The sequence below is a fragment of the Rhinolophus sinicus genome, linkage group LG05 (genome assembly GCF_036562045.2).
Source record: "Rhinolophus sinicus isolate RSC01 linkage group LG05, ASM3656204v1, whole genome shotgun sequence".
Classification (NCBI taxonomy): Eukaryota; Metazoa; Chordata; class Mammalia; order Chiroptera; family Rhinolophidae; genus Rhinolophus; species Rhinolophus sinicus.
The window spans coordinates 182,320,783-182,331,506 of record NC_133755.1 but is presented as its reverse complement, the minus strand read 5'-3'; the positions used below and the strand labels follow the sequence as shown (position 1 = coordinate 182,331,506).

Genomic DNA, 10,724 nt, shown 5'->3' with positions numbered 1-10,724 from the left:
TGCAGCAACCGTCAGCCAGGTGAATACCGACGTAGAATCCGCATTCAGGTCCTGACTGCCAGGGGTTCGGCCCCGTGGGGTGCAGGGAGCGCTAATGACTCTGTAGTGTAAGCAGCATGGTTGTCATAGCAACTAAGGGCACAGCCTCCGCTGATGTTCACACATGTGTAGCGTTGCACATCTGCCCACCTGCTGTTCACTTAAGGGGTGGGACACAGCTGAGCCGTGGATTTGGAAGTTGTGTGGGTCCTACTCGTTTTTCAGTCGGTCGGGCTGTGTGCTTCTCCCAGGTGGTGTCCTGCAACAAGTCCTTCCTGCCTGTGGGCTGCTGGGGGCCATGGGCGGTGCCAGGAGGGCCCTCACCTGCCACCTGGGCCCGTGAGCCCGAGACCCTGCTAAAGCAGCTTTCACGGGCTGCGCCCCACGTGTGCTGGTTCAGTCCTCCCCATGGAGCTCACCCTGAGGTTCCCCTTGTGACTCCTGTCCTGGGGTGACAGCTGCACCCAGTGCAGGAGTCTCATGCTGGCAGGTTGGGGTCACTTGGACAGCCCCAGTTCCAGAGCTTAAGTGCATCACTGTGGAAATATGCAGAGGAAAAGCATGGGAAGGAAATGCCAGATTGGGTGCAGTGGACACGGGTGTGTCTTGCCCTGTTTTTTTGTGATCAGAATAGTCTTTGGGGAAATATATTAGCTTTTTCTATACCAGGTCTTTAGCCCTGTGATAAACGTCTCGGGAGGAATTCTGGCTCCCTGCTGGGTGGATGGTCATGGTCGTGACCCCAGTGCCCGTGGGGAGCCATTCCTGCTTCTTTCTGGGGACTTTCCCGTTGTGCTGGGCCTGTGCGTGTGCCTGCCCCTCAGCGTTGGTGCAAGGAACCCCACCCTTATCCTCTCATCCCTGGGGCCTGTGCCAGTAAGATAATGCCAAACCCTTACCCACGTGGAACCTTCATTTGACTAAACAATTCATCAACATTATAATTAATAAAAAAGATATGGTGTGGGACAGTGATGTGTGCAGTGGAGAACAATAAAGCACAGAGAAGAATGGAGCGCTGGGAAGGGTGCTGGTGGGGTGAGTGAAGCAAGGGGTGGTACGTGGCACAAGGTGAGCCTGCAAGCCCCTTTGCACCCAGCGCTCGGGCACCAGGACGGACGCTCCCACCTTGTGCAGGCCGGCCCCGTGCTGGCACACATAGGGTGTGTGAGCAGTTGATGAGTCATGAGCTGGTTACTAGTGACATGGGCCTCCTAATTATTCTAATTCCATTAGGTGGTGTGCTAATCAGGGGCCAAGTTATCCACTCAAGTTCCAGCTTACTTTTATTTTTGTGCTTTCCCTTTTCCAGTTGGGAGGAAGTTAAATTTAGGGAAGCACAAAGGATGATTTGACCTTCAACATCCGACGCTGCCACACAGCCCGCTAGTAGGCACCAGAACTGCGTTAGTACATGCGCATCTGATGGTGCTCGAATCACGCGGAAGCCCCTTTGAGAAGCTTCCCAATCCCTCCCCACCACCCCTCCTGCACCAAAGGCAGCCACCAGCTTGTACTTGGTGTGTAGCCCTTTGTACGTGCGCCTTTCCGTTGTATAGCATATGGATAAGAATATATGTATAAATGGTACGTGGCGTTCTGGGCGTTTTCAAAGTTGCATCAGTGGAATTGCAGTGTGTTACATTTCTGCAACCTGCCTTTTCCTTCCGCATGTTACTGATTTTCCTGGTCTCACCCTCCTGATGGGCATCTCATTGTCTCCAAATCTGGGGTGTTAGATGTCCCTGTAGCGGGGTCCTTTCTCGCAATTGTATGCACAGAAGTGGATTGCATCAAAAAGTGCGCACGTTTTCAATCTTATTAGGTACTGCCCGTTCCTCTCTGTGCAGCTTTCTGCCGAGTGGGAGAACTTCTGATGTTTTCAGACCTTTTACCCAGATTGCCAACCTGATCCATGAAGTATTTTAATTTGTGTTTCTACGTTACGGGGCACGTGGGGCATTTATTGAAATATTTTCTTGGCCATTTTGGTTTCCTTGTTTGTGAAATGTCTGTTCATATCCATCATTTATTTTTCAGTTAGGTTACCTGTCCTCTCCTTAATGATTGCTGATGTGCCTTGTAAATTCTGGACGTTAATCCCTGGCCACAAATGCTGCAAATATCTCCAAGTGGTTTGTGGTCTGTGCCTTTCTCTGTGTGGGGTCTTTAGTAGTTAAGAAAGTTTCAAATTTCTCAAACCAATTGGTACTCTAGTTAATTTTTTGGGGTTGTTGTTTAAGAAGTTCTTCCTACCTAAAAACATAAAGACTATCTCTTTTTTCTTCTAGTACTAAATTAGTGTCCTAAATTCAATTTTATGTATGGTGGTATAGGAATCTATTTTTATTTTTCCCATAGAAAGACAATTATTCTTTATGGATCAGTGAATAGCCCATCTTTGAATAATGTCTCTCTACTTCTTTGGATGACTACATATAACATATATTTTATGTAATATTTTATATAATTTTAATATAATATTTTATATAATACTATATTATATGCCAAAAAAATGTATACAAGTGGTCACTTTGGTCAACGTTGCTCAAGCAGTCATTTGCCATCATCAGAAGTGTCTGGACGCTGATGGTAACCACTCTGAGCACCTCTTGTAATTGCAGACGTCAAACATGACTTGTATTCATCTTTTGTCATTGGTATATATTGAGTATTACAATTTTAATCATTTTTTTCCTTTCTTAAAATGTGTATATATATATATTTTTGGCCCCCTCTGTATATATTTTTTTGCTGCTTTTAAACGTACACGTTAGGCGCTACGAGTCCCTTGGGCACCAGTAAAGTAAACATTATTAGGATGACAGTGACCTTGGCCTGGGCGCCAGGACGTCAGTGCTGGGCTCACATCCCTTTATGCCTTAGGGTGCCGCGGGAGGGAGGGCGGCCCACACCCAACTACTGTGTTCAGCTCACGCCCTGCACTACGTAAGGACTGGAAACAACCAGGAGTGTGTTCGTGTTCGTAGAAGAGGCTTTCGGGACACCCTTCCCCCATCTGCCGGCATGCAAGGGCCCTGGCTCTGGATCTTGGCCCTGGTCGGTGTTCTATAAATATTTAGTGAGTAAATTATCTTAAAGCATGCCCTGTAGCAAACAGTGAAGGAGCTGGTATCCTTAACCTGAGGGGACGGACATAGTACAAATAGGGTAGGTTTTCAAATGCTTAGCCTTTTCGTGGAGAGGGGCTCTAGAGACCAGGGGACCGGTGGGTGGGAGCTGTGAGGAGGCAGGTCTGGTTCACACCAGCTCTTCTCAAACCAGAACCTGCCAAGGATGAACGGCTGCCCAGGTAGAGATGTGTGCCCTGTCTCTAGGGGTCTCCCGTGTGGCTGCACTGGCCAGAGAGAGGGTTGTGTGGACGTGTGCTTGTTCTCCACGACTGTGGGGTCCCGTAACCTGAAGCTCCCGATTTGGTGACAAGCCCTTTTTCTGTCCTTCATGGAATTTACAGTGGCGTCTTGTACTGTCTCAGGCACCTGACTCAAGCACAGGTGAAACCTTTGCAAATGAAACTGATGGGCTCGCAGTCTGGTCTAAGCTTCCTCGATAGAAAGCCGAAGTGTTTTCACAAACATTGAGGATTATGCTTTTGACCTGACAGTTGTGTTCAAGGAATTCATTTGGGAACCTTATACTTAGTGGGCTTCTTGGAGTTCACATTGCTAAGTTTATCTGCTTAAAGTTTTCATGCATTATAGCTTTAAGTGACTCGCACATTTAGAACTATTTAAATATGGAAACAGCACCATGGAAAATATCAAGGAAAATAGGAAATGTAAAATTGTTGAAGACACAAGTTTAGACAAGTTAAATCTGAATGACTCACTGCAGACGTTAAGATTGTCAGGAGTTTTATAAATATCTGCTAACTCTTGTAAATTTTGTTTCTGATGTTAGGGTATTTTTCTCTCTCTCTCATTTTTGTCTCTCAGTTTAAAAATAACTCTTGGTTTTTCCTACCATCTCCATTGAACGATATTGCTGGCACTTGTATGAGACTGTGCACATTTCCAAACCCGCCGCGTATGTGTTTCCACAAACACTCGTCCTGCAAACATACAGGTGGGTGTGTCTCGGCTCTAACTGTGCACCTGCTGTGTGAGATTCGGGGATATCTCATGAGAACCATTGGCAGGAAAGGCATGAATAACATCTAACACCTTTGCATAGTTTCTTGGTGGCGGGTCCCTTTGCTGGGACATTTCTCAATCGGGACTTTTCTTTTGCAACTCCATGGATTAGTCACATTCTCTTTCATTGGTAAAATGGGACTAATTCTGGTAACTCCTTCTAGGGCTGTAGGGACGATGGAATTAGCCTAGCCTGAGGACAATTAAATCTGCCAAGATGGGAGGCAGGGCCAGACTCCGAGGCACCAGGACAGAGTGTTAGCTTCTGTGGCCCTGGCTGGTCTCTCACCAGACCGTGGCCTTCAGGGGACTCCTCTGTGTCCAAGCTCTGCCTTAGTCTCTGCTCTGCTCTGGAACGGCCTTGGCGGCCGGCCCGCCCCTCTTCCCTGCACCTGTCCCTCCTGGTTTCCACCCACTGTTCCCTTTGGCCTTCCAGCAGTAAGTGAGAATTTGCAAGATATGTGCCTGGGAATTGACCTAGGGAATTTGCTGGAAGGGTTTCTAAAATGTTGGGGACTTCCTTCCCAAACAGTGGCTTCTGGGATTGTTAAGTTATAACTTCCCTTTCTGTCGTTTTATTTATGATAGTAATAAACTGGAAACAACCTAAATGTACATTAATACAGGATTTGAATGTTACACAATCCAATAGATATTCAAATGTTAATTGGTAAGAAAAATATCCACATGTATGAAATGCAAAAGGCAGGCTATGAGACAGTCATATGGCAAAAAGTGTAATTTAATTAAAAGTCAGTAAGTGTGTAGACGTATAAATTCTAGAAGGACGTGAAAGGCAATGTCAAAGTGACTGAGTGATGCTGTGACAGGTTATTATTTTCTTTTACTTGGTAAACTTTTCCATTTCTTTTGCAATAAGAAGTAGTGTTTCTTTTAATCTTCAGAAAAAATAGGTTTATTTTCCTTTATGAATAAATTAGCAATACACAGGCAATGTGTTTTCAGAATTTTTCTGGGCGGTGAGAATGGGGATAGTGGCTGCTGGTCCTGGTGGCCTCTTGTGTCCTCTGACGGCCGTGCGCCTCCTGCCCGAGATTTTCCAAAAGTAGAGGCACACCTTGTTACCGCCAGGTGAAATCAGCCGATATCTGAGCTCTTGCTGTGTCTGGCCACGTTGGGGCTCAAAGGGCCTGGGAAGGGCTGGCCTCGGCTAGCTGATCGAGCTAGGGCCGTAGGCTCAAAACTCTTTGAGACAGATCAGAAAGGGGTAAGTGCGGTGCTGACGAGAGGAGACAGGTGTATCGTGGAAAGATCAGGAAGGAAACATTACTTCTAGTAGCGGAGTGAGGAGAAGGTGAGAAGAGCAAGAAGTTTCCAGGAAGAAGGTGGTATTTGGACAACGCAATAAAAGATGGGTGTATTAGTTATTTGTTGCTGTGCAAAGAATCTTAGTGGCTTAAATTAACACATATTTATTATTTTGTGGTTCCTGGGTCCCGGGAATCTGGGTCCTAAGCTTCAGGGCACCTCACGGGCTGCAGTCTGGGTGTTGGTGAGGGATGGTTCCACCTGAGGCTCAGCTGGGAAGGACCCACTTCCAACCTCGCTTGCTTGAGGGAGGATTCAGGTCCCCGGCCCGGGGCTACTGGCCTGCGAGCCTCCATTCCTTGACATGTGAGAATCTCCAACTCAGCAGCTTGCTCTGCCACAGCAGGCAGGCAACAAAAGCACTCCATTGCTGGCAAGGCAGAAGTTACAATCTCCTGCACCCTAATGGCAACCAGCAGGGACCTTCTAGTCCACACTTTAAGGGGAGGGGTGGCACGAGGGGCTGCATACTGGGTGATGTGTTCAGTGGGGTTCACGAGAGAAGGCTGCCTGCCACGTGATGCAGTTTTTTTGGGGTGGGTACCCAGGATAGCTTGAGCAAAAGCAAGGGGCAGTGAGTAAAACAGTGACCTTAATTTTAGAAACGTGACCCTCCTCATAGTCCTTTCAAAGGAAGCACAGCCCTTTGCAGCACTTTGCTTTTCCTCCCTCAGAAGGGAATGGCAAGTTTTCTCTGTTTTTTGGTCCAGTTTTTCAGATGTCAAGGTCATTACATGAAGGGAGGAAGAGTGACTAAGTGCAGAGCTTCGGGACAACATGTAGAGTCAGAGAGTCACCGCTTCTCCTGCCTGAAGCGGCCCTGGACAGCGCCCCCTTCCCCAGGCACAGCACTGGTTGAGCCATAACTGTCAGTGGACCCTCCACACCAGCGTCAGGCCAGGGGCCCACACCGAGGGGCCATCCTAGTGTGCGGGCGCTCCCCACGTCTTTTTTTGTCTCTGTAGCTTTAAATGCGTAAATGGTAGTTTCCTACTGTGAGAAAGCTCATTCTGTGTTTAACTTCCCAATTCGTAAAGAGGAAGTTTAGAATTCTCTTTCATACCTCTAGAGTGTGCAGCTTCTCTCTAATTTACAGATTTTTTTCCTGTCTGCATGGTTCTGACTATATATCAGGTGAGTAAGGTCTGAGTCATTTCACAAGGTGTCTGGACATACACACCTAGTAATCGCAGGGAGATAAGGCTTTTTGGAGTGAAAAGCAAACTGGGTACATTAATATAAGACCCAATATTTTATGTTATGTCATGTCATGTCATGTCATGTCATGTCATATTATATTATATATGACCAGGTCTTATATTATAGTAAAATAAGACCTGGTCTTATATTAATTTTTGCTACAAAAGACATGTTAGAGCTGATGGTCCGGCTAGGTCTTATTTTCAGGGAAACACAGTAGCAGTTTTACACCAGGCTGCCACTGGAGTGAAGGGTCGTGGCTTAGCATGATTTATTAGGGAATGAGACGTTGACAGCTTTGCAGATCTCTTTGTTTCTAAATAATCTTACAAGTGCAGTCCCTCTCTTTGTTGATTAAGCACAGAATTATCACTGTTCTGCAACGGGCAAGAAATGACCTGAAAAATTTGTGTCTTAGGATTTCAGATAAATTCCAAATCTAGAACCTTCCTCACAATAGGAGACAAAGGGATGTCAGATCTTTATGTCTGTCTATCCTTTCACCTGTTATAAAAGTGTAGGTCTATGAACAGAGGCCTTCCTGTCTCCAAGGCATCTCCCCCCTCCTGTCTTCCCTCCCTTCCGTCAGTCATGGTCTGGTCCTACAGATCTTTAGGGGTTTTCCAATTTTGTCAAATCTGCCAGGAGATGTCTGTCATTTCCTCTTGCCGTTATAACTGTCAGCTAGGCGGTGGTTCATGAACTTTATAACTGGAAGAGAAAGGCTTTTCCAACTCCCTCTAAAATCCCCGTCATCAATTAGCCACCCGCCCCCTCTTTGCTTCCGAATCCGTTCCCTAATCTCTGATACCCCACAGAGGTTGTTGCAGGGATTGGGGGCGGGGCGGCGCTGAACCTGGGTGAGAAACTAGACTACTGTCTTGGTAGGATAAACTGCAGATGGCATTTTAGAGTTTTTAGAGTTTTGCAGATTTGTGAGTGGATTTCTATGTGGCCAGGAAAAGCGTTAGAGTGGTCTTGACCTTCCCCACTATGTGCAGCTGGATATTTCGTACCTCTTTTGAGTTTGAATAAATTATACTGAAGAAATGAAAGGAACTGGAAGAAAAGGACAGGAAAAACATTACAGAATCCAGTCAGTGGAGTCCATTAAAATGGCAAATGGCAAAGGTGGCAGAAATAAAATTGCAGTTTGGGAATCACAGGAGAAAAGCATTCAGGCGACACAGAATTTTACAACGTGCTCTTCTCACATGGAATGATTGCAAGTGACGAGAAAAATCAGCCAAGATCACTGCTTTGAAGTAACGTCTAAGAAAGAACAGAATGGGATGAATTCGCGGATGGAATATGTTTTGAGACAAATGACTTCAGCTCCATCTTGTAAGATGTGAAGCGCCATGAGCCACAAGAGTTTTCTGACGGTAAAACAGAGCTATCACCCAGGTCGATGTAATTTCCTAATTATTTGCATATGTTCAGTCTTATTTCAGTGACACACAACTGAAAAATTGTTTGCTCTGCATTTCTTGATGGGTCTGGCTGTTTTAGGGAGTTTTACGATGAACTTTATCATTTGGGCACCTACATAACATTTTTAACAAAACAATCAGTACGTTATTCAGTTGGATTCCAGTTGTACCTGTAAGTCATACACCATACAGCCTCTTTCTTACTAAGGTTTCTAGAGAGTTCTGTTGTAGTTTGTCCTTAAATGTGTAGTCTATCACGAGAGGGTTTTATCAGCTCTGTTACCTGTAGACATTCAGCTTTCCTCCCATTTTTGGTGTTATTATTTTGCTCTGTAAATCATTGCCATAAACATATTTCCTCATGTGTCTGGCATGTGCCTGAAGTGGAATGGCTGGGAAGAAAGCGTGATCATTTCCATTTGCTGGTGCTGCTGAATGGTTCACCCATGTGGCTAAGCAACGTAACCTCATGATTCTTTTAGGTGTGGTGGGACTTTAATGTGAGGTCATTTTACCATGAAGCATGACTCAGAAATTGGATCTAAAGTAGCACACGGACATAGGTGCAGAGCTGTACAGTCTGCAAACTGAGACGCTTTCTGCATGAATAGTGTTTTACTATGGCAGTAACAAGGGGACACAAACTTTCCAAATCTAGGATGTTTTATCATTCTGTGTATGAAGGCGGTCCTCAGAAAGGGGGGGTAGTTTAATATTTCACGAGAGAGGTTTAGAAGATGTTTTACAGGCCCCTAAAGGAGAAACTGCTTTAAAAATAAAACAAGGCTTTGCTGAGCACTGGCTCTGGGTCAGGTGTGTCAGGCGTGGGACACGCACCGTGTCGCTGGGAACGTAAACCTGCCATCGTTACACTAGCCATGCTGTCAGGCCCCACGTCCCTGTGTTTCAATTCATTAGGCTTCTTCATGCTCTTAATAAATAGTGGCTGACTGTTGTAACTGGCGAATACTGTGTTTCCCCGAAAATAAGACCGGATCTTATATTAAGGTTTGCTCCAAAAGACGCATTAGGGCTTCTGTTCAGGGGATGTCATCCTGAAAAATTGTGCTAGGGCTTATTTTCTGGTTAGGTCTTATTTTCGGGGAAACACGGTAAAAGAATTGATTGCTAGAACCTACTAATTACTTTGCAACTGTCAGTCGCCGCTCATGAGCAGCGTGATGCCAGCCTCCTGAAGTGGAAGATGCGGACACACTTGCTGAGAACTTAGATTTGTTTCCCGGAGTCTGAATGTGGACGGGAGAAGGCGCTGGTGTTCCACCTGGGAGGTGGTGCAGGAGAAAAGCTCGTGCCTGTGGCCACCTCAGTATAAACAATCCCACTAAAGGGTGTATGTGAAAACCTTAGACCTCACTGAAGAGAGAGCGCCAGGTGGCAGAAGTTGGGTCCGTTAAAGGGCGCTACGGATGGGCAGCCGGAAGCCCAGCTCACACCTGCCATCTGTCAGCTCATGTGGGGCGCTGGGCTCCTCCTTGCTGGTCAGCGGCCATCCTGAACGGTCATCTCCTTATCAAGGCCCTCCAACTTCTGAGCAGATGGACTCATCTCCTACTGTTTGAGGAAACCAAAGGATCCATTAGATTACCGTAACTTCCTGTCTCCCCCTTCCCGACACATCTGCCCGACCCTCCTTCTCTGATCCCCATGGCCCAGGGATGACAGGCCCTCATCCCACTGGAGGTCAACACTCCCTAATGCAGCAACCGGTCCCACCCCCACAGTGTCCTTTGAGATCTTATTTTGTTCATTTTACTTTCTCTCTTATGTCACCAGGTTTCTCTCTCTTTCTCATATCCTTTCTCACAAAGAAACTCAGAAACTTTCCTTTGTTCACAATTCCCCTTGGCTTTCCCTTTTGTCCCCTTCTCTCCTCAGCAGCTTGGGGATAATATCTGCAGGGTGGTCGCTTCTTCCCCAGCTGGCTCCAGACTGAGCTGGGGGCCCGTGACAGCTCCAGAACCCACTGTCCTGCAACCTGTGCCAGGTGCCCCGCCAGGGACACTGGTAACCTCTGCATCTCCAAACCCAGGGGTGTCTGTTTACCCACCTTGTTCCCAAAAGGATTGACATTGGCTCACATAGTCCACACTACAAGATAAAATCAGAACACTGTATGCGGACGAGCCCAGGAGGCTGAGGGCAAGGTCAGGCTGGGGAAGAGCAGATGCACAAGGCTGGCGTCCACCATTCCCACCTTAGGGGTCTCTCTGACCTTCAGAAAGAGGTAAACACTCGCCCTTGTGTGCCTCTACGTTTCCTAGGTGACAGTGCAGGGAGAGGCCAGTTAGTTAGTGGGCCATCATCTCCAGGCGATGCGTTGGTCCAGGGAATGAAAGCTGCTTGTCACTGTCTGGGCAGACACCACTCCCTGGGCCTATAAAGTGGGTCTGTGCCTTCAGGAAAAGCACGATTAGCAATGTCCCTGCAGCCTGATGGCAGCAGCTTTTCTCTTAATATCCCTTCCTGTTTAGGCTGAAAACGCCACGTCCCATGTAATTGGCACAGAGCCCTCAGGGTGCAGACTGATGGGTGTCGGCGGGGCCAGCAG

At 46.8% G+C, this 10,724-nt stretch overlaps 1 protein-coding gene across 4 annotated transcripts in view; it reads left to right on the top strand.

Annotated features, from left to right (window-relative positions):
* The window catches only part of RPS6KA2 (ribosomal protein S6 kinase A2), a 299,944-nt gene that overhangs the window by 71,708 nt on the left and 217,512 nt on the right, over positions 1 to 10,724 (top strand). The gene's annotated exons all lie outside the window — the stretch shown is intronic.